The following is a 23,215-nucleotide window of genomic DNA, read 5'->3' on the forward strand; positions in this document are numbered from 1 at the left end:
AAAGGACCCAGAAGCAACTTCTGGGAGCTGGACCCTCAAAGGAGCACTGTACCACTGTTGCTGTATTGAACCTTGGGTGGGACAACTTTGCCTACCTCGTCAGAAGCTGCAGGGGCAGGTGTCTGTGGCACCAGTCCCGTGGATGCATAGACTCACTCCATCTCTTCACTCTCTCAACAAGCCATGGGCAACAGGACCCCCTACCTGGTAGGGAATCTCAGAAGTGCCCTACTTCCCTATTCCTACTCTGGCCTGCATGTGGCAGGGGTGGAGGCATTGGTAGTATGGGCTGCAGAATGCCTATCCTCTGACTCTAAGCTGGAGTCAAGCTGCAACTGGAGGGTTTAGGTGGGAGCAGGGAAGTTGCAGTCAGGGCCTATCTCTGAAGTAGGCAAGGTGCCCTTGACAGGGAGCAATGGAGGGAGTGTGCACCCATGTGGCATATTCTACAGCTGTAGCATCTGTTCTAGGGGCATGCAAGAGCACCTAGCCTCCTTCATTGGCCGGGCACAGGCAGCTGGTGCTGGACCAATAAGAGAGCAAGAGCCCGCTGGGTTACGTGTGGGTTTGAGCAGTCCCTCTCTCCAGACTCTGAGTGACTTCCTGCATCTGGCTGGAGTTGGGGGGCACAGGGGATCTCCTGTGACTAGGATCTGCCATGTCAGAAGTCTGGAAACCTAAGAGATCTCAGTCATTCAACCCTTCTTTTCATGGGGAATAGTGTCTTGATTCTATACTTGGATTGACTCTGCAGGCTGCCCAGGATTGCTCTCCTCTGTTCTCAATGACCCCAGACACTTTTCCAATGACCTTCAATTTGTTCTTCCAAACAATCCCCTAAAGAGCTAACATTAACTAATTCAGACCCTCTCCTTGAGAGAGGTACTCACTAGCTGCTTCCAGTTCACTGTCTGGAACTGGAACCTACTCTCCCCACAAATAAAGTTTACTTTAGCTCTTCAAACATATTTAAGAGTGTGAATTTAAGGTCTTTGTGTAGTAAGTCTAAGTCTAGTGTCTGGGTTACCTCATGAAAATTTCTGTAATTTTTTTTCCTGAAAATAGATCATACTTCCTCATCAACTTTCCTGTCTCCTTCCTTTTTGTTTAAAAGTGTACGTTAAAATAATATAATGTGCCAATTATCAAACTCAGATTATCTCCACTCACCAGACTTTGTTGTTGGTTAGCGTGTTGTTGCTGCAGTTTGCTTGATTCCAGCTTCCCTATGGGAAGATTCAGTAGTGATCATGAGCTGCCTAAAACTTTCCTGTTGTGAAAAGTATATATTGATTATATTGGGAATTTTATCTTGAATTAATATAAAACAATACAGCTTCTCTGTACAAAATTTGTGTTCATTGCTTCTAATGTTTAAGTTTCAAATCTTTGACAAAAATTTATCAAATACATGGTCACTTGGAACTTTGCCTTTTTGAATGGGTATTTGATTAACAGTCACTGGCCAGGCACGGTGGCTCACACCTGTCATTCCAGCACTTTGGGAGGCCAAGGTGAGAGGATTGCTTGAGCCCAGAAGTTCAAGAGTAGCCTGAGGAATATAGCGAGATCTTGTCACTACAAATATCAAAAAGTAAGCCAAGTGTGGTGGCATGTGCCTGTAGTCCCGTGACTCATGAGGCTAAGGCAGAATAATCACCTAAGCTGTGGTAGCATGCCACTGCCCTCTAGCCTGAGTGACATGGTAAATCCCTGACTAGAAAAGAAGAATATTTAATGGTGATATTTTGTGTATACACATAAACACAATGCCGTGGACTTTCAGTGCTTTTTCTAAACAATGAAAAGAGTCATTAATGCCTACCAATTTCATGTTATTAGTGTACCAATTCCAGAACCTTTTGTTAAGCTAATGAGTATAATGAAAATGGCTGGTTGTGCCCAGCTATGCTGGAGAAAGTGATGGAACCATAAAATTAGCTGAATGCTGCGTATTCCCAGCTCAAGGTCCACATAAGTCACCTGAAAGTATTTATATCTGCCCTGTAATAAACCTTTATCTGCTATAGCCAAAGAGTGGGAATTTTTCTGAAAATGAAACCTAGAGTCTTATCCTGAATGTTAACACAAGTTGAACCTGAAACCTCACAAGGTGTCTTCTGTTAAACTGGGAACATCTACTGGGAAGGAATGGGATCCTTGAAATCAGAATGGAAACATATGGAAAGATTCTGATGAAGCCTGGGACACCTAACTTGAATTTTTGTTGCTTATAGTAATTGGCATTCCACCACTGTCTTAGAATAACCTTCTTTTGTCTGATAAAGTATATTGGCTTCTTCTAAAGTTGTTGGCCAACACCCTTTTCTTGTTTCTAGCCTTATAACTAGACTCAAGTCCTAAAAGATCACAAAGGATGAGCTTAAAAAGAAATGTGATCCTTGAGGAAATATGCCATACTCCAAGAGGGCTGCATGATTTTTCCAATTTATACAAATATAAACCCAGGGAATGTATGTTGGAATGCATATTAACACTCTCAGATAAGGTGGAAGGAACATAGAGTTGTATCAGACCAAATTTTTTGATGTAGGCTAAATAAGCAGAGATAATTCTAAACTGACTGATGTAGCTCAAGTGGATAGAAAGGTGTTTCTTTGGTTCAGTACAATCAGGTACAAAAGGTGGTCTGTAATAAATGAAGTTGAAATGAGAACTTCCTTGGCATACCATAGAGAAAGGTATCCATAGGCTAAGGGAGAATGGAACATTATAGTGGATTTATCATGTAAAATATATTCATACACCCAAGAATGGACCATAGGGCACATTTTTCACCATGAATGTAAAAAATAAATTTGCTAGCAAAGCCTCACCATCCCTGAAGAGTTCAGTGACTGCTCGTCTTTGTAGGTCTGAAATTACAGTGGGATTGTTGACACTGAATTAGGATCTTTGAGTATAATGTGGATAATTGGATCCTGGGGATATACAAACCAAGTGGCAGCACCAATTTGCCAAAGACAGGGCAGGTCTGGTTACTGTAATGAAGAGTAAAGTCAAAAGCAGTTATCACAATGTCTGGCTCACGGAGACTCATGGCTTTAGATAGTTGATCATGGTATCCCTAGATGAGAAAGACATGGGCAGTCTACTAAATTCTTACTTGACCTGTATATGCAGAAGAGTTCTAGGTCAGCTGAACAAAACCTAATTTGCCACCAAAACGAAGTTGTGACCCTTCAATTATTTCTCAGACTTGAGTCAGTTCCTTTTACAGACCCAGAACCTTTGAATGAAGAAGAAAATGGGTAATCTAAAAAAGACCCCATTAGACTATGAAACTTTATATGAGGGGATACCACCCCAAAACATGGAATTTTTATTAAAAGTTGTGTATTTATTCTTATATATTTAAACTTTATTCACCTTCAGAGTCCTATCTGTTTGATGCACTACACCTATTGAGATGCTTTCTCTGTTGCTCAAAACATTTTTGGAACTTGTCAATTCTGGTGAATTATCATGCATCATTTTTTGTTTCACCTCTGCTAAATTGGGAAAATGCTTCCCTTTTAGAACTTTTTCCATCCAGTGAAACAATAAAAAAAGGCGCTTGGGGTGAGATCAGGTGAATAGTGAAGGTGGGGTGCAGGGGTCATGCTGTTTTTAGTCAAAAACTGATGAACACTCAACACGATGTGGGCACAAGCCCTTGTAAATCTCCCATCATTAAATGGGAAAACATGTTTAAAGAATCTCAAAAAAACCCCCAAAACATTCATTGTAGTGGAACACAGCCTCTCACAACAATGGTGGCTAGTACACTGATCTCCAGAGGTTTCTAGAATATTTGCCTAGTGGAGGAAGCCTGTACTACAAGGGTACTGCGCTCCCAAAAATAATTCCAGATTTTTCCAGGTCCCCACTCATACCTTTAATCTTTCTCTCAGCCATGCTGAACCAGACTGACAGCTCTTGGCCAGGGTAATGGTCCACTTGGGAAAAGGAAATAATATGACCTTTTGGGAATTTCTGGATACAGATCCCAAATTAACATGAATTCCAGGAAACACAAAATGTCACCAGGCAGAGTAGAGCTTTACAGAGTCAGGTGATCAATGAAGTTTTAAGCTCTAGCCTATCTCACAAAGGGCCCGGTTAGCCCCAAAGCTCATCCTGTGGTTACTTCCCCAGTTCCAGAAAACAAAATTGGAATAGACATATTCATCAACTGGGAAAATCCCCACATTGACACCCTGACCTGTGAACCGAGCTATTGTGATTGTAGAGGCCAAGTGGAAGCCACTAGAACCGTCTCTGCCTAGGAATATACTAAACCCAAAGCAACACACATTCCTGAAGAGATCAAGCATTATTGCCAACATAAAGGACTGATTGAAGAACTGATTCAGGCATGGTGCTTCCTACCACATCAGTTCAGCTTACTTTCTTGGCCTGTTAAGAAAACAGATGTGTCTTTAAGAATTACAGGAGATGCTCTCCCAATGCAAAACCTATGGCCAGCATATCTAGGCTTTGCTTAGCACTGCTGCTTGCCAGCATGCCAAAGTCCTAATCTTGACATCACAGGGCTTGATGGATCCCACATGGGCCAAATGGCTTTACTGGATGTTGTTCTCTACCCCCAGGGAGACTGCCTAGCATAAAAGAATGACACAGAAAGCAGCTTCCTAGGAGATAAACCCCCAGATCCCCAAACTTGTCCCTGAAACTACCTAGGTCTGCACGAAATTGATTGGTTGAAGACAGAATTGAAAAACATAATGTAACACATCTAGATATCCAAAATATTCTGAGAAAGCTTCTACAGAAAGAAGATGGGACGATAAGGAATGTCATGTAATGAGAGACATACTCAAGGATGGTTTCAGTCCACAGACCTGTGGGTTCTAGTTCAACATTCTTCTGCTGTGCCACTCACTACTCATGCCTCTGTCGGGATCCTTAGTGTTACAGGAGAAAACACATGGCACCCCTGTGGCACAGCAACGGAACTAAGTCAAGCCCAGCCTAAGCCCAGGATTCTTAATCTTGATAAAGCAACAACTACCATTGAGTAGGCACCTAATCTTGACAATTTTGGATTGGAAACTCTAAGGAGCAAGACATTCAAAACTATTTGCATAACAGAGAGGTCCCCTACAGTTTATCCACTGGCTGGTGAACAAAAATAGAGTAAAGAGGAAGAAATCTGCATACAAGGGGAGGAAAGAAGCAAACATCAAAACAAAGTTTCACAGTTTGGCATAATTTGAAGGGCAACTTTTACTAAAATAACTTATACAGCAAAAGAGTGAAAAATTTTTCTTTCATCAAGATAGGTGACATTCTGGACCATAAAATAATTTCATAAAATTTAAGCAGATTGAAATCATATAAAGTTTGGTACAAAGAAATCAAGTAGATAGCAGCAACAGAAATATATATTTTAAACATTTAATAGCACACTTTTAAATGATCCACAGATTAATGATGAAATTGACAGGAAAATTGGAAAATAATTTTTTACCTGAATGAAAATAAAAAGACAACATATATAATTTGTAGGAAAGAACTGAATATATTAACAAAGAAATGTCAAATCAGCGATCTAAGCTTATACCTTAAGAAACTGCAGGAGGTAGATATTAAAGTAAATCCAAAGAAAGTAGGAGAAATAAAGTAGATACAATAGGAACATAAATCAATTAAATTGAAAACAAATGGAAAATAGAGAAGAATTAAGGAATACCCAGGCTATTCTTTAAAAGTTCAATACAAGCACATCTCTTGCCATAATGACCAAAAATAAAAAGAGAAGACAAATATAGCAATATTCTTAATACATTGGAAAATGAGAAAACATCACACATTATTTCAAAAAATAAGTATAATAAATCACATGAAATGCAAAAATACCTTGAAAGATGGAAACTGCCCAAACTCAATTGACAATAATTAGATAAACTAAACAGCCTATATCTATTTATGGGGCATCTTTGCTACTGTAAGGGTAGATGTTGTGTAATCTGAAAAGGGGTATACTGGCTTTTCTGCTATTAAGGTATGTAAACACTTGACCATTAATTTGTTAATACTATACCTGTTACACAGCCATAAAGAAGGACAAACATTTGGACTTGTATGGATTTAGTGTCCATAATACTCAGTGGTCTATCACAGAAACTAAGAACAGAGTACCATACGTTCTTACACATAAGCAAACCCCGAACATTTACGATAATACTATCAGAAAGGGATTGGTAGTAGTGAGATACTGCTGGAGTGGGGATGGGGGGACACAACATCAACTAGGGTACCTGATCTCAAACCAGGCAAAGTGAGAATCAAAGGGAGGCCCAAACTTTACCTGAGTGATATCCACATGTATACCTAATCCAGAATTATGCCCCACATCTTTAAAATAAAATGTTAAAAAAGTATCCCTGGATATTTTTCATATGCTTGTACTATAGATTGTTTTGTGATTTTATAAAGTAGTTCACCCAGGAGCTCAGAAATCTAAACTGATATTATGTTGCAAAGTATTAGAAATAAATGGAGAATTGATGTATCTTTGAACAAAAAGATTTTGTTTCTAGCTTTAAAGGAGTTGTCAAATGGAGATACCATAATTTCCACTCAAGGACAAATTAAAGGCTCCAGACACTGGCAATGCTTTCAGTGTCCATAAGACATTCATACCATAACTGCTATGTAATTATGGACTAAGTCCTTATAAATCATTATAGGATACCCCTCAATAGAAGAGCATGCTTTTGTTGACTATGAAATTGTTGATTGTTGTAATAAAGAAACAAGGCAATCTGTTTTACCCATGGTTAGTTTCTGTTTGTTACCTTACTTTTGCCTAAAGACCCCCACCTTAAGCTGCAGATGAGGAGTTGACTATTTAAAAAATCACTGATCAGAAATTTACCAGGTAAGTAGAAGGCCACAGCAAGAAACTGGATCAGGATTTTAAATGTCCTATCAGAACAGCAGTTGACAATTTCATGGAATTAGACTATGAGAATGCCCCCCAAACGTCGAATTATCTTTTGAAGGGCAGGCCCCTGGCAGAACACTCAAAATGTGTTCCTACAGAACTAACAGTCAACCAAAGATTTTATCTGGAAGTTTTGAGAGCGTTGTGTCATGATTTGCAGAAGGAAGGTCCTGAGTTGTGGCAAAAAGGTGACTGGTTCTTCCACTATGACAATGTGCCTATGATCACCACACTGAATGTTCAGCAGTTTTTCTCCAAAAACAGCACGACCACTGTGCTCTCCTTTCCCAGTTCACCCAATCTCACCCAAGAAACTTTTTTTTTCTCTTTCTCTGAATGAAAAATATCCTCAAAGTGAAACGTTTGCCATTGTGGAAATGGTGGGAAAAAAACAAAACCAAAACCAAACAAACAAACAAACCAGCAGAAGCACTAAAAGCCATCAAAATTTGAAAATAGTTTGAAAACTATTTTCACCAGTGGAAAAAGCATCTCGATAGGTGTAATGCGTTAAACTGAAGTGTAAACATGTATGAATAAACTCACAATTTTTAATAAATAAATTCTGGGGTTTTTTGTATTCCCCCTATGCTTACTACAAGACTCTTCGTTCAAGATAGACACTAATAAATAGGAATAATGGTTTATATGTTATTAACTTTTTAAAATCATGAAGTATCTATTTCTTATTTCTGACTGTACCATTTCCAAGAAAAATTATTTGTACAGACAACTTATTAACTAGTTATAAAAATCCATATCTGCAACTGGAAAGTAAGTAGCTTTTGGGATTATCACCAACATTTTTGGATCAGAGAAAGTCTCTTATTGAAACATTTCAGAGAGGCGGTGGGAGATGGGGCAGAATGGCGACAGAACTAGATAGACTGTGAGGGTCTCTGCAAAAGCGAGTGTCCATAAAGACAGTCCGCGTCAGTGGATGTGTGCCAGTGTATGAGTGAAAGACCATCTGAGGGGAGACTCAGGTTCATGCACCTGGGGCTCTACTCCAGAGATGACTGGAACCCACCATTGCCATGAGATTGGAGCCCCTGGCATGCAGGATCATTGGCCGTTTTGGGGGGTCTTTTGAAAGGAGGCAGCAGAGACCAGCTGCTTCTCACCCCCTGACACCAGGCATGGCTATCACCAGTGGAAGCAGCCCTGGCACTAGCAGCAGAAACCATGGAGAAGGTAAGGTGAAGAAATCTGGAATGGAGTCAACTACTGGTAAGGAGGTGCCAAGAGGCACCATCTTTTCTGTCTCAGGGCCAGGCAGAGACCTGCATTGTCCCACCCAGCTCTGCCCAGCCTCCAACCTGCGATTCGGAGGCTATCTCTGCACCCCTTTGGGATCAACCATCAGACTTGGTGAGACAGACACCCCTTCCCCATGCTGGAACAGTCACCGAGATTTTCATCCTGGGCGGGAGACTTGACAGCAGTGGCAGCAGCCAATAGTCAGGCGAGTCCAGATCTGATTCATCCTCCTCCCACAGCAGTCTGTGGGGTGTCTGACCCATACTGAAAACAACACCATCAGCCTGTGCTGAGAGCAAAGGGGACAAACTAGAGATAAGGAGCTGCTTCCTAATGTGGCAGCAGTCAAAAACCACAGCAGTGCTTGGGAAAGGAACCTGAATTTCCAGAAACGACCACAGAGTGAGGTTTTTCTTTTTCAGTTTTTAATTTTGTTGTTGTTGCCCTTCTGTTTTTGCTTATATTTTTGTACTTGTTTTGTTTCTGGTTATTTCAATGTTTTTTTGATTTTCTGTTTCTGTTTGGGGTTTTTTGAAGGTGAGTACATCAATAGGTTTGTTTGTTTGTATGATTGTATATTTTTGGGTTTATTTTTCTTTTTTATATCTTTGTTTGTTTCTCTGTTTATTCATCAGTTGGTGTGCCTCAGTGTTTTCCCTCTTCTTCTCTCTCTTCATCTTCCTTTCATCTCCCTCATTCCTTTTACCATTCTTTTTATTTTCTTACATAATTTTGATTTCAGGGAACTAACATACACCCCCACAGCATGGTCAAATTGTAAGGTGGTGGAAAGTGGGTTCCAGGGGCCTACACACCTGTCAGTGGATATTGATATCTGCACATACCTTCTGAACCACAGCTACTCCCTTAATGAAATCTCAAACTTACAAAAAGCACAGCTCCTCACCCAGAGTTCTGCTTCAAAACGGAATGAATCCAGAGGATCTACCTAAGGAGGAGTAGGGATTAAGCAAACAAAAATAAAAGCAGAATTAAAGAAGAGAGAAAAAAAGAGTGGAGGGGCAAACCTTGAAAAATGAATCAAACTCAACAAATGTGAGTCTCATACAGATCCCTGGGAAGACAACAACTGAGAATACAGACTTTGGATTTCAAACAATGAAGAGGTTCCAGAATGATGGGTCTCAATGCACAAACACAGATGAGACTACAATCCCATGTATCAAGATATTAATAGAATAAATAGGAATGAGAAGCGACAAAAGGATGGAGTTAATAACTGAGACCACAGCAATAAAGAATACAGTGAACGAAATAACTATCAAGCTGGTAAGCATGGAAAGCCGAATTAACAAAGCAGAAGAAGAATCAGAGTTTGAGCACCAAAATATGGAACTAATCCAAACTGTTAAAAACAGAGTAGAGAAGCTTAAAATGACAGAACAAAACCACCAAGATATGAGCAATTATTTCAAGAGGCTGAATCTAAGATTAATCAGAATCTCCAAGGCAGCTGGAGAGACAGTGACACTCTAGAGCAAGCATTCCCAATTTGAGTGACAAAATAAATGATACTGTCAGATGATCACTCAGTGAATAAAATAAGTAGCCATAAGTCCATACTGATACAAGTAAATGACTAAATGTTACATTATAAAAGAATTGCCCAGAAAAGGGAACAATTCAAGAAATAAAAACGTACAATACTGTGGTTATTATATTCCTACAGGCAAGATACATCAATGAGTTCTGAAATAGGTGGAGAAAACATTACAGAGAAAGCAATAATTTATACATCTTCAAGATATCTTACTTCACATATTTATTAATTATTATGATAATTTTAGCATCCATTTACAAATTATTTGATAGTCTTTTCTCCAGAAGATGGAGCTTAATTTCCCTTCCTTTGCATATGGCCTAAACAAGTGATTACTTGCAAAAAGGACCATGTTGTTGCTTTGAAACTTATTGCCATGCTCCATTTAAGAACAAACATTTTGACCATTTTTGTAGCTCATACCCGTAGCCCTACAGCTTTGGGAGGTCAAGGAAGAGTATTACTTGAGTCTAGGAGTTCAAACCAACCTGAGTAACATAGCAAGACCGTGACTCTATTAAAATGAATAAATAAAATAAATAAATAAATAACAAGGTGTGGCACACACCTGTAGTCCTACTCAAGAAGATCTTTTGAGCACAGAAATTCCAGGGTACAGTGAGCTATGATCCTACCACAATACCCCAGACCCAGGTGACAAAGTGAGACCCTATCTTAAAAAAAGAAAAACAAAGAATAAGAAAAGCCAGTCATTTTTGTGCTGTTTTTAGGCATTAACATTCAGGCCCATTATATATCTAGAGTTCAAAGTAACTCGGTCGACTATGTTTTGATGGGTGTTTTTCTTTTCCCAAGGTCTGCAGCTGAATGTTGTGTAGTAGTGTTAGGCATAGAATTACTCTTTCCATAAAACACTGATTTCATTTCTGGTATAGTTTTCTATTAAACAATCAAACGGTTTCTTTTTCCCTTCTTTCATCACCATTTTGAATTTATCTTGCAGAGACATTGTAAAAAACACAAGATCACTTTTTATTTTTTTTGTTTTTGATTTATATATCACTTATAGGTCTTTATTTGGTAAATTTCCATAGAAAATTTACGGGAAAACACTTTTAGTAAAAGGACATTATATATAATAGAATGGTTATTATTTTTATTTATATTCTCAGTAAAATTTTTTGAAGGTGTTGGTGAGAGATAGCCACACATATGCACATGCACAGAAACTCACACATACCTTCCCTTGTGACGTTCAGCTCTGGTCATAAGGAAAGTAACTGTGGCAAAGGGACTTTAGAGAAATTTGTTGATGAGTGCCATCCCCAAGTAGCTCCAGGTCATCCCTGCCAAACTGATGTGTAGATAACTGAAGTCTGGACAGCCCCAACTGAGATATTGAGGCCAGTGATCCCCCATCTGTCATTTTCTTTATCTGTCATTTTTCTTTCACCCCTCCTCCCAACACTTTTTAATCCCCAAAACTAAAATCTCTTCTTTTTAATTTCGGTGAAAACCCCCCGCTGAGACAGTAGTGGCTCCAGAGCCTGGGGAGACCGTCTGTAATGAACACACTTGATCCAAAGACACAGGGCCAGTGGTAGTCCTGGTGTAGGCATTTATGAGGATCTGGGACATTTGAGCTCCAGGGTTTAGGGAAAAGGGGAGGGGATCATTTTTAAAGGGATAGGGCCTAGGGCTAGATATAAGGGTGCGTGACTTCAGAGTTTTAGCCCTGGCTTGGAGGACTAGGAGGGCTGTGACTGAAGGGCCTTCAACCCTGAGCTGGAACACTGGTATGTGAGCACAACTCACATGATGGGGCCTCTAGATGCAGGGATGGAGTGAGAATAAATACCTGGAAGGATGAATGTGTGGCTGGTGGGTATCATTGCAGACACCGGCGGACTTCGGAAGGAATGAGGTTGAAAGCCATATTAATATCACTCTCACATAGGACAAGGGTTCAGAATAAAACCACAGATTAACTCTTCCCAAGAGATTGAATACTTTGGGTTCTCCTCAACAGATCAGAGAATAAGACATATAACCAGGTATGCAGCTTTGTCAAGTAGCATTTTATTAAAAGAAAAGGCCGTGAAATACAGATAATGCTGTATAGAAGGCATAAATCAACTATCTCATGATCAATGAAAGGAACTTTTTTTCCCTCCATTCCATGTCAGGCAAGTCAAACAACATTTACTAGTGATTTCTGCCATCTTTACACTTACGGGGAAAGGAAAGGACTGGTTAAGAGAACACCTCTTATGGCAAGAGTTGATGGGTGGACATGAATTTTGAAGGTCCAAGGAAGAATGTTATGGACTGAATTATGTCCCTTCGCCTTCCCAATTCACATGTTCAATCCCTAATTCCCAATGAAATTGTTTGAATATAGGAAATTTAAAGTGGTAATAAAAGTTTAAATTAGGTATTTAGGGTGTGGCCCTAACCCAATATAACCAGCATTCTTATCAGAGGGAGAGACACCCACAAAATACATGCATTAAAGAATAGCTCATGTGAAGATACAGAGAAGGCAGCCATCTGCAGGCCATGGAGACAAGGCTTTGTTAAAAACTAAACCTCCCAACACCTTGTTCTGGAACTCCCAACTTCCAGAACTGTGAAAAAAATAAATGTTCTATTGCTTAAGGCACTCAGTCTGGTTTTTCTTAAGTCAGTCCTAGCACACTAATACAGATTTTGGTACCAGGAATAGGGTGCTTTGTAACAAACCTAAAATGTGGAAGTGGCTTACAACTAGATAATGAGTGGAGGCTAGGAGAGTTTTGAGGTACATGTTAGGAAAATCCTGGACTGCCTTTAAAAGACTGTTGGTAGGAATATAGATGTTAAAGCTGATTTTGGTGAGGTCTAAGACAGAAATGTGGAAGAAGAAACGAAACTGTGATCCTTGCTATACAGTTGCAAAGGATTTTCTCCAGTTGTGTTCTAGTGTTTTATGGAATGTAGACACTCTAAGTGATGTAAGTCCAGAATATTCTATGAGGTGTCTACACAAAGAGATGAAACTATGGCCTGTTTTTTCCTTGTGCTTAGAGTAAAATATGAATGGAGAGAAATAAACGGAAGAAACTGTTAAGCAAAAAGAAGCTAGGACTTTAGGATTTGGAAAATTCTGTATGAGAGAAGAACATGAATTTTGGCGGTCCAGAATTACAGAATAAATTGTGTTCTGCCAAAATATATATGTTGTAGTCCCATCCACCAATGTGGCTGTATTTGGAAATAGAGCTCTTAAGAAGGTTTTAGGGTTAAATGATGTAATATAGGTGAGGCCCTATCCAAAATGACTGATATCCTTTATAAGAGGAAGAGACACCAGGGAAGCATATGCACAGGTAAAAAGGCCTTGATAGGATGCAGCAAGAAGGCAGACGTCTGTAAGCAAAGAAGAAAGGTTTTAGCAATAACCCAACCTGTCAATACCTTGAGTTGGGACTTCTGGTATTCTCTTTTAAGAATCACTTTCTGCTGTTAAAGCCCCTCAGACTTCAGTACTTTATTATGGCAGTCCTAGCAAAGACACATTACTACTATTGAAAGTAAACCATAAACCAACTATCTCATGATCAATGAAACAAAGTCATTTTTTTCCCATTCCATTCTGGAAACTGAAATATTTACTAGTGGTTTCTGCCTGCTTCACGCTCTTGAGGAAAGCAGAGGGGAGGAAAGGGGACAGGAGGGGAAGGAAGGGGAGAGGATAGAAGAACATCTCTTGTGGTGGGAGCTGATTCCCTAACTTGGTCCACAGACTTCGTCTGTGCAAGTGTGACTTCTGGCTAAAGACATGCCCGCATGCCCTGCACACATATGGCTCCGCTTCAGAGTGGGTCTGCTGATGTTGAATGAGGGCAGCCTAATAGTCAAAACCGTGTCCAAACTCACAAAAACAAGGCTTCTCTCCTGAGTACATTCTCTGGCCAGAGATAAGGTGTGACTTCTGCCCAAGTCCTTGCCTACACACCCTGTCTACATAAAGCTCCTCCTCTGAGTGTGTCATCTGGTGTCTAGTGAGGAGTGACTTTTAGCCATCAGCACGTCCACACACGGAGCACAGATAGGGCTTCTCCCTCATGTGTGTCCTCCGGTGTTAGACGAGTGTGAATTTCTGACCAAAGCCAAGCCCACATTCAGGGCACAGGTAAGATTTTTCTCCTGTGTGTCCTCTGGTGTCCGATTTGGGTGACCTTCTGGCTAAAATCTCACCCACACTGGGGCACAGGTGGGGCTTCTCTCTTGTTTGTGTCGTCTGGTGACTGATGAGGGTACCCTTCTGGTGAAAGCCGTGCCCACACTCACCACAGACATAAGGCTTCTCCCCTGAGTGTGGGACCAGGTAATTGATGAGTGGTGACTGATCTCTGAAGCCACATCCACACTCAAGGCCCAAGAAGGGCTTCTCACCGGTGTGTGAGCTTTGGTGTTGGAGGAGTGATGCCTTCTGGCAAAAACCTCTCCCACACTCAGGACACACAAAGGGCTTCTCCTCCATGTGTGTCCTCTTGTATGGAATAAGGGCTATCTTCTGGCGAAAGCCTTGCTCACATTTCTGCCATGCAGAGGGTCTTTCCCCAGAGTCAATCCTTTTGTGGTTAGTGAGAGAGGACGTATACCTGAAATGTCACCCACATTCGCGCACGTGGCTTCCCTCCCGAGTGCTTCCTCTGATGTATGGTGAAGGAGGTCTTCTGACTAATCTGGGGCCTACACGCGAGTCCCAGGTAAATCTTCTCCCCTGTGTGTAATAAAACCTTTATTGTTAAGGCAATTATGACTATATTTGAATTTATGTCTGACCTTTTATTATTTCTTTTCTCTTTATTTCTTCTAGATCTAGTATTTCTATTTCTCTTTTCTGATATTAATGTAATTTTCCTGAATATCCGTAGAATTATATTCACAAATTAATTGATAGTGTTTTTTAGTATACCTCTTTGTATAGTTTTCATAGTAGTTGTTCTAGGTATCACAATAGACATATGTGCTTCATGTATCAACATTTTACCACTTTGAGTGAAGCAAGGATAACTTTATTTAGGTCCATTTACCCTCTACACTTTTCAATATCACTGTCTGGATTATAAGACTATATTAAATCTGTGCTTTCATAATTGCATGTGATTGTAAAACTCACGGGTAAATGACTCAACTATTGTATGTAATCATATTAATGATCTTTAAATTGATTTTTTCCTCTTGTCATACTCTGAGACTTTTTCTTTTACCATTTTCTTCATCTGAGGAACTTCCATTACCTCTTGTTTAAGGGTAGATCTGGTGGTGACAAATTACTTATTACTTTTATTCTGAGAAGGTGTTCATTGTTGCTTCATTCCAGAAGCGTAGTTCTATCAAAAAAGGAATGTGCAGTTGATGATATTTTCTCTCAGCACTTGAAGAAAAGCACTGTACCACTTCCTCATGAAACCCATGGTTTCTTATGAAAAATCTGTTGTAACTGAGTACCATATATTAGTACTCATATGCGAACCATGAATAATTTTCATCATACTGTTAGAAAGGGATTGGCAGTCGTTGGAAACTGCCAGGGGAGAGGTGATGGGGTTGACAGGAGAGAGAAACTACCAGTGGAGAGTGGGGTCTACCTCATCAACAAGGGTACCTGAATAATGAGCATTTGGATCCCTAACCCTGAATTGTACCCCAAATCGTCAAAAGAAAAAATTTTTAAAAAGAAAGAAAAATCTGTTGTCATTGGAATTGGTGTTTTTCTGTGGGCAAAGCAATTTCCTCTCTCTGGTTGCTTTAAAGATTCTTTTCATAGTCTTTAGTTTTTAGAATTTTACTTATAATGTATATTGGTGTAATATTTTTTCTTTTTTGATTTCTTGACCAACTTAGTCTAACATGATCTTTGTGTGTATTTATATGGGTGTATATAACTTAATGTTCCAGTGGCTTCCTGCGTCCTCATGCTTCACTTTTCCAAAATGTGTGAAGTTTTCAACCACTATTTTTTCCATACCACTATATGACTTTCTTCTTCAACTCTGATTGCACGACTGTTACCTGCTAATTTCTGTTCCAAAGGTCCTTGAGACTGTTATTTATTCAGCCCTCTTTCTGTTGTTCAGATTTGCACTGATTCCTTTCTGTCCTGTAAACTCTACTACTGAGCTTATCCAATGAGTTTTTGAATCTCTGTTGTCTATTTCCGTTGAATAATTTCACATTCATTTTATTGTATAATTTTTCTGCTGAGATTTTATACATTGTCATTTGTTTCAAAATATTTGTAATTGCTTAAAGCAACTGGCTTCTTCAAAATCCTTGACAGATGATTCTAATATCTGACTCTCAGTGTTTGTGTCAGTTGAATGTCTGTTTTATTCTAAGTTGTAAATTCCATACTTGAAATGACCTGTGATTTTCTATTATATCCTGAACATTTGACTACCATGCTGGAAGTCTCTGGGTTCCATTCAATTCCCATTTTAGCAGGTTCATATCTTGTTCGGTTCAGCACCCAGATTTTAGCCTCGCTCTTTGGCTGTTCATTCTAATGAAAATTTCCTTTTCAGGGTACTTGTAATATTATTAGAGACTGCCTGGTTTATCTGTTACCACTTTTGCTCCTGCTGTCCCTTGGTGGTGTTACCTCAGTGTCCAAAGGAAGCTTCTACAGGATGGACTGCTCAGTTTCCCTAGATGGGAGAAGGAAAGCTTTGGCACAAAAGAAGAGGCTTTATAGGATGAAGCCTAGGTTGTGTTAGAATCCCCCTTCCCAGTGCCTTCTGGTCAGCAGGGACTTGCTGGTGGAAGAGGAGGGAAGTCTCTTCCTTGATTTCCCAAGCTGGGGAGTTGTTTAGAGGGAATCTCCTTTTTGCAGCCATCTGGCTGCCATGTTCCTTGCATCTGGAAGGGGAATATCAGGCCTATAAAGACAAACGGCACATCTACGACCAGATATGTCTGTTTTGGAAGCCTCTGGGTAGTTGTAATCAGCCTTCTATGGTCTCTAGATGAGAAGAAAGGACTGCCAGATCTGCAAAAACAGAGCAGTATCCTTTATGACTTACTGACAGTGGGGTTCAACCAATCCACCTGCTCCTGCTACCAATCCACCTGATGTCAACAAGACTTCTTAGGCAGGGGAGAAGTGAGTCCCTTGGGGTTGCCATTTTTCACCAGTTTTGGAAGCTGGGAAACACCAGGCCAGTATCACTTCTTTCTGTTGGACAGGGAAGATGTAAGATGCTCTGTCGCTATTATGTTCCTCCAGGAACAGAGTGCTACCACAGCCCAACTTACTCCTTCACCTTCCAGAGTTCCCCTTTGGTTACCTTGTGCACTATTTCTAGTGTTTGCAGTTGTCCTAAGCAGGAAGACATCTTGTCTCACAGGAGTCCCCATTACTTCCCAAAAAGCAACAGTAATTCTTCATTTCTGGAAGTACTAAAATTATTTGTGTTTATTACTTTAACTCCTGTTATGTTTCAATACTGTGTTGATACTGATATATGAGATAGCCAAAACAACTATTCCTTCTTCTTCTAATCAATTTATGTTGATGCTTTTCAACATTGTTTCCCAAATCTCAGCTTTGAGAATAATCTAACACTTATAATATCTTTTATACTTCAAATTATCTGTGGAATTTCTGAGATGGCTACTAAGCAACCAGATATGTCCTTTTTCACCTTGTAAAAGAGAGACTATAAATAGAATTAGGTTCATGTTCATTTAACATTTTCCAGATTTTGATAAGATCAACATTAGTGAGTGACAATTTAACAATAATCTTTCCTTTTTGGCATGACTTGAACCCATGTTAACTAAGTTAACCTCCTACTTGTTACCCTGAAAGCAAATAAAGATGGCTTTTCTCAACTGTTACTAGGCAATCTTGCTTATGATAAAAATGACTCCTGGTTGGTTAGTTGACCCTGAACTTAAAGGAAAAATAAACAAGCTCCAAGCATCTAAAGAGGAGCTATACTTTGGGCTTCCTTGACTGTGGTGACTCATGTAAGGGCCACCTATGAGAGAGTCTGTAAGCTGAAACAAGAGATATTGGTTCCTGTGTGAAATGAGGCTTTAGGATAGGGTGGCTTCCACATCAACTTGCTTCACACTCGACCTATTGCTTCACATTCGACCTAAACTGCCTTGTGGAGCTGTAAGTCCTCTCAAAGAAGAGGAAACTCTGATGTTGGCCTCCTGGCAAAAAAGGGTCCTGTCCTCTAGCTCCTGGACAGACTACTGCCAAGTATGTTCTTCTGATGGCATTGCACAAGACTTGGTACACAATTTTGCTTAACAATTCAGGATTTTTATACTCGGACCATGTGAAAAGGGACATTCAGCATTTGAAAGTTATTAACTTCAAAACTTGAAGGTTATTCGCTTTGAAGTAAATAATTTGTTACCAGTATAAAGAGAGCTCAGAAATGATATATATTTGGGTTTAAGAAGCTTCCTTCTTATGTATGCACAAAACTGGCATAAACCATACAATTTGATTTTTTTAAAAAGATTTTGTTTCTTTGGTAAAAATTATAGGATCTGGATACTGACAATGCTTTCAGTGTCCATAAGCTCATTCTGTATTTCCTATTTAATTATGTATCAAAAGTCCTTATAAATAATTGTGGAACACCCCTCTACAGGTAACTCTGCCTTTATCAACTCTGATATTGTTGGTTGTTGTAATAAATAAAACACGTCATTGGGTTTATCCATAGTTAGTTTTTTCTTTATACTTTACACTTGCCTTAATGTACCTGTTATAAACTGCAGATTAGGAACTGATTCTCCTGGAACAAATTTTAAAGGCACCAATCAGAAATGTACCAACTAAATAGCAAGCCATAGCAAAAAATTGAATCAGAATTCCAACTGCCCTGTCAGAACTAAGCGAACAATTTCATGGAATTAGACTACTTACCACAAGACTCTTGATTCTAGACAGACAATTATAAATAAAAATGGTGATTTATATTTTATTTCATTTGTAAACTTTTTTAATTATGAAGAATCTATATCTTATTTTTGACTATTCTGCCAAGAAAAATTCTCTTCACAGACAACTCATTACCTAGAGTCTTTAAAATCATATCTGCAACTGTAAATGTAAGTAACTTTAGGGACTGTCATGCCCACTTCATCCAAAAGACAAAGAAGGTCTTTTATAATATTCTATTGGAAAAAGAAGTGACTTCTGCAACACTACAGGATGCAAAATCATCATATCTAAATCAACTGTATTTCTGTGTACCATCAATAAGCAATTGAAAATTGAAATTTAAAAACAGCATCAAAATATGAAATACTAGGGATAAATCTGACAAGAGATGTATAAATTTTGTATGCTAAAACCTACAAAGCAATGCTGACATAAACCAAAGAAGTCTTATGTAAAGTCTTATGTAAATGGAGAGCTATAGTTTGTTGATGTGTTGAAAGACTCAGCATTATTTACATGTAATTCTCCACTAGCTGATAGATTCAATTCAATCCCAATCAAAATCCCACCATGCATTTTTTGGTAAAACTTGCCAGGGTCTCTCCAAAGTCCATATGGCACTACAAAGAATAACTAAAGCAAACTGGAAAAAAATCAAACAAAAATTGGAAGATTGACAGTGAGTTCAAGCTACAGTAATCAAAATTATTGGCAACAAGAGGCACAAAGAGAGGAATGGGGAAAAAACTGACAGTTCAAATATAGACCCATACATACATCGTCAATTGATTCTCCACAAAGCTACATAAACAGTTAAGTAAGAGAGTCATTTCAATCACTGGAGCTGGAAAACTTGGATATTTGTATGCACCCATAAAAAGGTATTTAAATTCAGACCTTATCTCAAGCATAAAAATATACTCAAAATAGGTTTATAGCTCTAAATATACAATTAAGAATTATGCAAGTTCTAAAATAAAAAAAATCATGAAAATACTTTTCACCTTATTTTAGAGTAAAATGTCTTAAACATATCACCAAAAGTGCTATTCATAAGATAAAAAAATAAAACTGGACTTTATGCAAATAAAAAATTTCTCTTTGAAAGGCACTATCAAGAGAATAGAAAGCAAACTATTACAGAAAATATCTATAAATCACATACCTTATAATGGACTTCTACGTAGACTATGTGAAGAGCTCTCAAAACTCAGTAATACAAAAAATAATAAGGAAGACTTTAAAATGTGCAAAAGATGTGAAAAGAGATTTCACTTCACTAATAAAAATGTAAGGGGACAATTAGGCATATGAAAAGATATTCATCATCTGTCACTATGAAAATATCAAAACCACAGTAAGATGCCACTCATTACACAACCATGAGAATGCCTAAAGTTAATATACTAGCCAAGCTGAGTGCTACCACAGGTATGGAGCACCCAGAGTTCTCATATCATCCTGGTGGGAATGCAAAATGGTGCAGCTCCTTTGGAAAACAGTTCTTGGCTTTTTTCAACAGTCAAATATAGACTGTATCATACAACCCAGCCATTCCAGTCTCAGTTATTTAAGCAAAAGAAACAAAAGAATTATGTCTATAAAAAATTGTTTGTTCAAACCAGCTTTGTTTGTATTTGTCAGAAATGAAAACAACCCAAATGTCTTTCAATGAGATGAAAGTTAAATAAATTGTGAGATAGTCATAAAAAGGAATATCACTCAGAAATAAAAATAAGGGAAAATTAATATCTACATTATAGACAAAATTCAAAATAACTATGCTGGGTGAAGAAGCCTGTTGTATCCTGTATGTCTATTTAGAAAAATTGTAGAAAATGCAGACAAATCTATAATCCTAGAAGGCCAATTCAGCATACAGTGTAGCATAAATTAAACAAGTCACATGCCTGTGAACCAGCTACTGCACTCCTGCAAATGTTCTCAAGGAAGTACAAAAGAATACTGGAGCAACATTATTTAATAACCAAAAAATTGGAAACAACTTAAGAACATTATGTGCAGAGAAGTTTACACACATGGAAAACAACACTCTGTATGACTGAAGAACCCGTGGGTTGGAATAAAAGGGTCTAGGCAGTCATAGAATACTAACCAGAAAGTGGAAGCAGAGGAACAGGACACAATCAAGGAAGGCACAGGGCTGTCTCCTGGTGTTATAAAATGCTATCGCATAGGCTGTAAAGCTGGCTCAACTCTACTGATTGTACAATTTTTCATAGCTTGCTGTAATCTTAAATAATCCATCATAAAATAAACAAAGTTATTGGAATTTTCAGGATAGAACCATTGCACAAAAATGTTACCAGTTAAAAGATAGAAACTGGAAAGTATGTAGCTGGGGCAGCAGACTTACTGTCAAAGCACAAGTGCTGTTTTGAAGATCAGGCCCAACACAAGGAATCAGAAATGGAAAAATCCTAAACATGCTCAAGAAGGGACACAAGGTGAGAAGAGTAAGGCTTCCTAATGGAAGAAAGAGGCAAGTTGTCAGGAGCACTTTCTGTCCTAGGAGCACCAAATGGCCTAGCTCCTGAATATCACTAAGGTCACCTTTGAAGTATTCCCTTTGGGAAGCTATATACTAATGCCAGCACCTAGGCCACTCATCAAAGCAATTTTGGAACTCTTTTTTCTAGAGCAGCCATCAACACTGCCATCATATTACCCTTGATGTCCTGGATGCCATCAAAATGTCTTTCAATATTTTATTTAGTTTTGGGTAAAGGGAAAAGCCACTGGGGGCCAGATCAGGTGAGTGGGGAGGGGCTTCCAAGACAGCTATTTAGGTACTGACTAAAAACTCCCTCACATACAGTGCTGTGTAAGCTAGTGCATTGTCGTGATGCAAGAGCTCCTTTAGGACCATTTTGCACACAGCTTTCTCACGCTCAGAATTTTAGTTAAGATTTTCCTATTTTTTATATAAGTTTATTTGATCTGGTATGCTTTTTTTATAATCAATATTTTTATTATGATATTTTGGGGTACAGTTAAGGGTTAGGTATACAAATATGTTTTGTTCAGGCACCCTTGTTGATAAGAGGTGTTTCCCCATCCCCAGACAGATATTTACTACCATTAATCCCATCTCCCTCCCCCACCATACTTTCCCACAACTGTCAGTCATTTTCTTATAGTATTACATTGGCTGTTCAAGGTCCACTATATGAATGAGAACATGTGATACTCATATCTTTGTTTCTGTGAGAGGTCACTCAGTATTATGGACTCTAGTTCCATCCAGGTTGCTACAAAATTCATGATTTTGTTCCTTTTTATTGCTGCATAGTATTCCATCATGTTTATGTGCCACATTTTTTTAATCCAGTACTCTTTTGATGGACAACCTGGTTGCTTCCAGATTCTTGCTATTGTGAACAATGCTGCGAGGAAGTCAACTTATCTCTCTTTACAGACGATATGATTGTGTACCTTGAAAACTCAAGAGAATCTGTCAAAACCTCCTTACACCCATAAAAGCCTTTGGCAAAGTCTCAGGATATAAAATAAATGTGCAAAAGACAATCGCATTTCTTTACTCTAATAATAAACAAATAGAAACCCTAATAAAAACCACAATTCCATTCACAATAGCCACAAAAAAAAATGAAATACCTTGGCATCTTCCTAACCAGAGACGTGAAAGAACTTTACAATGAAAACTGCAAAACACTGCTCAAAGAAATCAAAGATGACACAAACAAGTGGAAAAATATCCCATGCTCATGGATTGGAAGAACCAACATTGTGAAGATGTTCATCTTATTTAAGGCAATCTACAAATTCAATGCAATACCCATCAAATTACCAGCAACATTCTTCTCAGACCTAGAAAAAACAACACAGGAATTCATATGGAAACACAAATGACCAAGAATAGCGAAGAACAATCTTCAGCAAAAAAAAAAAAAAAAAAACAAAGCAGGTGGTATCACATTACCAGACTTCAAACTTTACTATAAAGCTACAATCATCAAAACAACTTGGTATTGGTATAGGAACAGGCATATAGATTAATGGAATAGAATTGAGATTCCAGAAGCAAAACCTCAATTTCTCAACCAACTCATCTTCGACAAAGCCTCCGCCACCTGCCACTGGTCTGGTGTGCTTTTATAGTCAGTGTTTGTTTTTGATGCACAGTTTAAGGAATTTTTGCAGTGTTTTCATCAGTTCTGCTCCTTACTGTCCATCTGAACCTCTCTTCATTGGTGATGCTTTCTCTCCCCTCGGTAAACATTTAATCCATGTAAACACTGCCGTTTTCTTCATGACATTATGCCTTAAACAGGGACCAATGTGTCCCTGATTTCACTTCCACTCTTACCAAGCTTAACAAGAAATTTAATGTATGATCATTGTTCTAATTCAAGTTGCAACATTCTTGCAAAGGCGCAAAAAAACATGCAACAACAATAATCAATGCCACTCAGCAACACACTGCCACATATCACAAACACAGCTGTGAGACACTGCT

The 23,215-nt window shown here is 38.7% G+C and overlaps 1 pseudogene; it reads right to left on the reverse strand.

Moving 5' to 3' along the window:
• Positions 1-13,368: 13,368 nt before the first annotated feature.
• LOC103273773 lies at positions 13,369-21,604 on the reverse strand (annotated as a pseudogene).
• Between the last annotated feature and the right edge of the window lie 1,611 nt (positions 21,605-23,215).

This window comes from Carlito syrichta, unplaced genomic scaffold (genome assembly GCF_000164805.1).
Source record: "Carlito syrichta isolate Samal-C Ts95f unplaced genomic scaffold, Tarsius_syrichta-2.0.1 Scaffold314203, whole genome shotgun sequence".
NCBI classification, from domain to species: domain Eukaryota; kingdom Metazoa; phylum Chordata; class Mammalia; order Primates; family Tarsiidae; genus Carlito; species Carlito syrichta.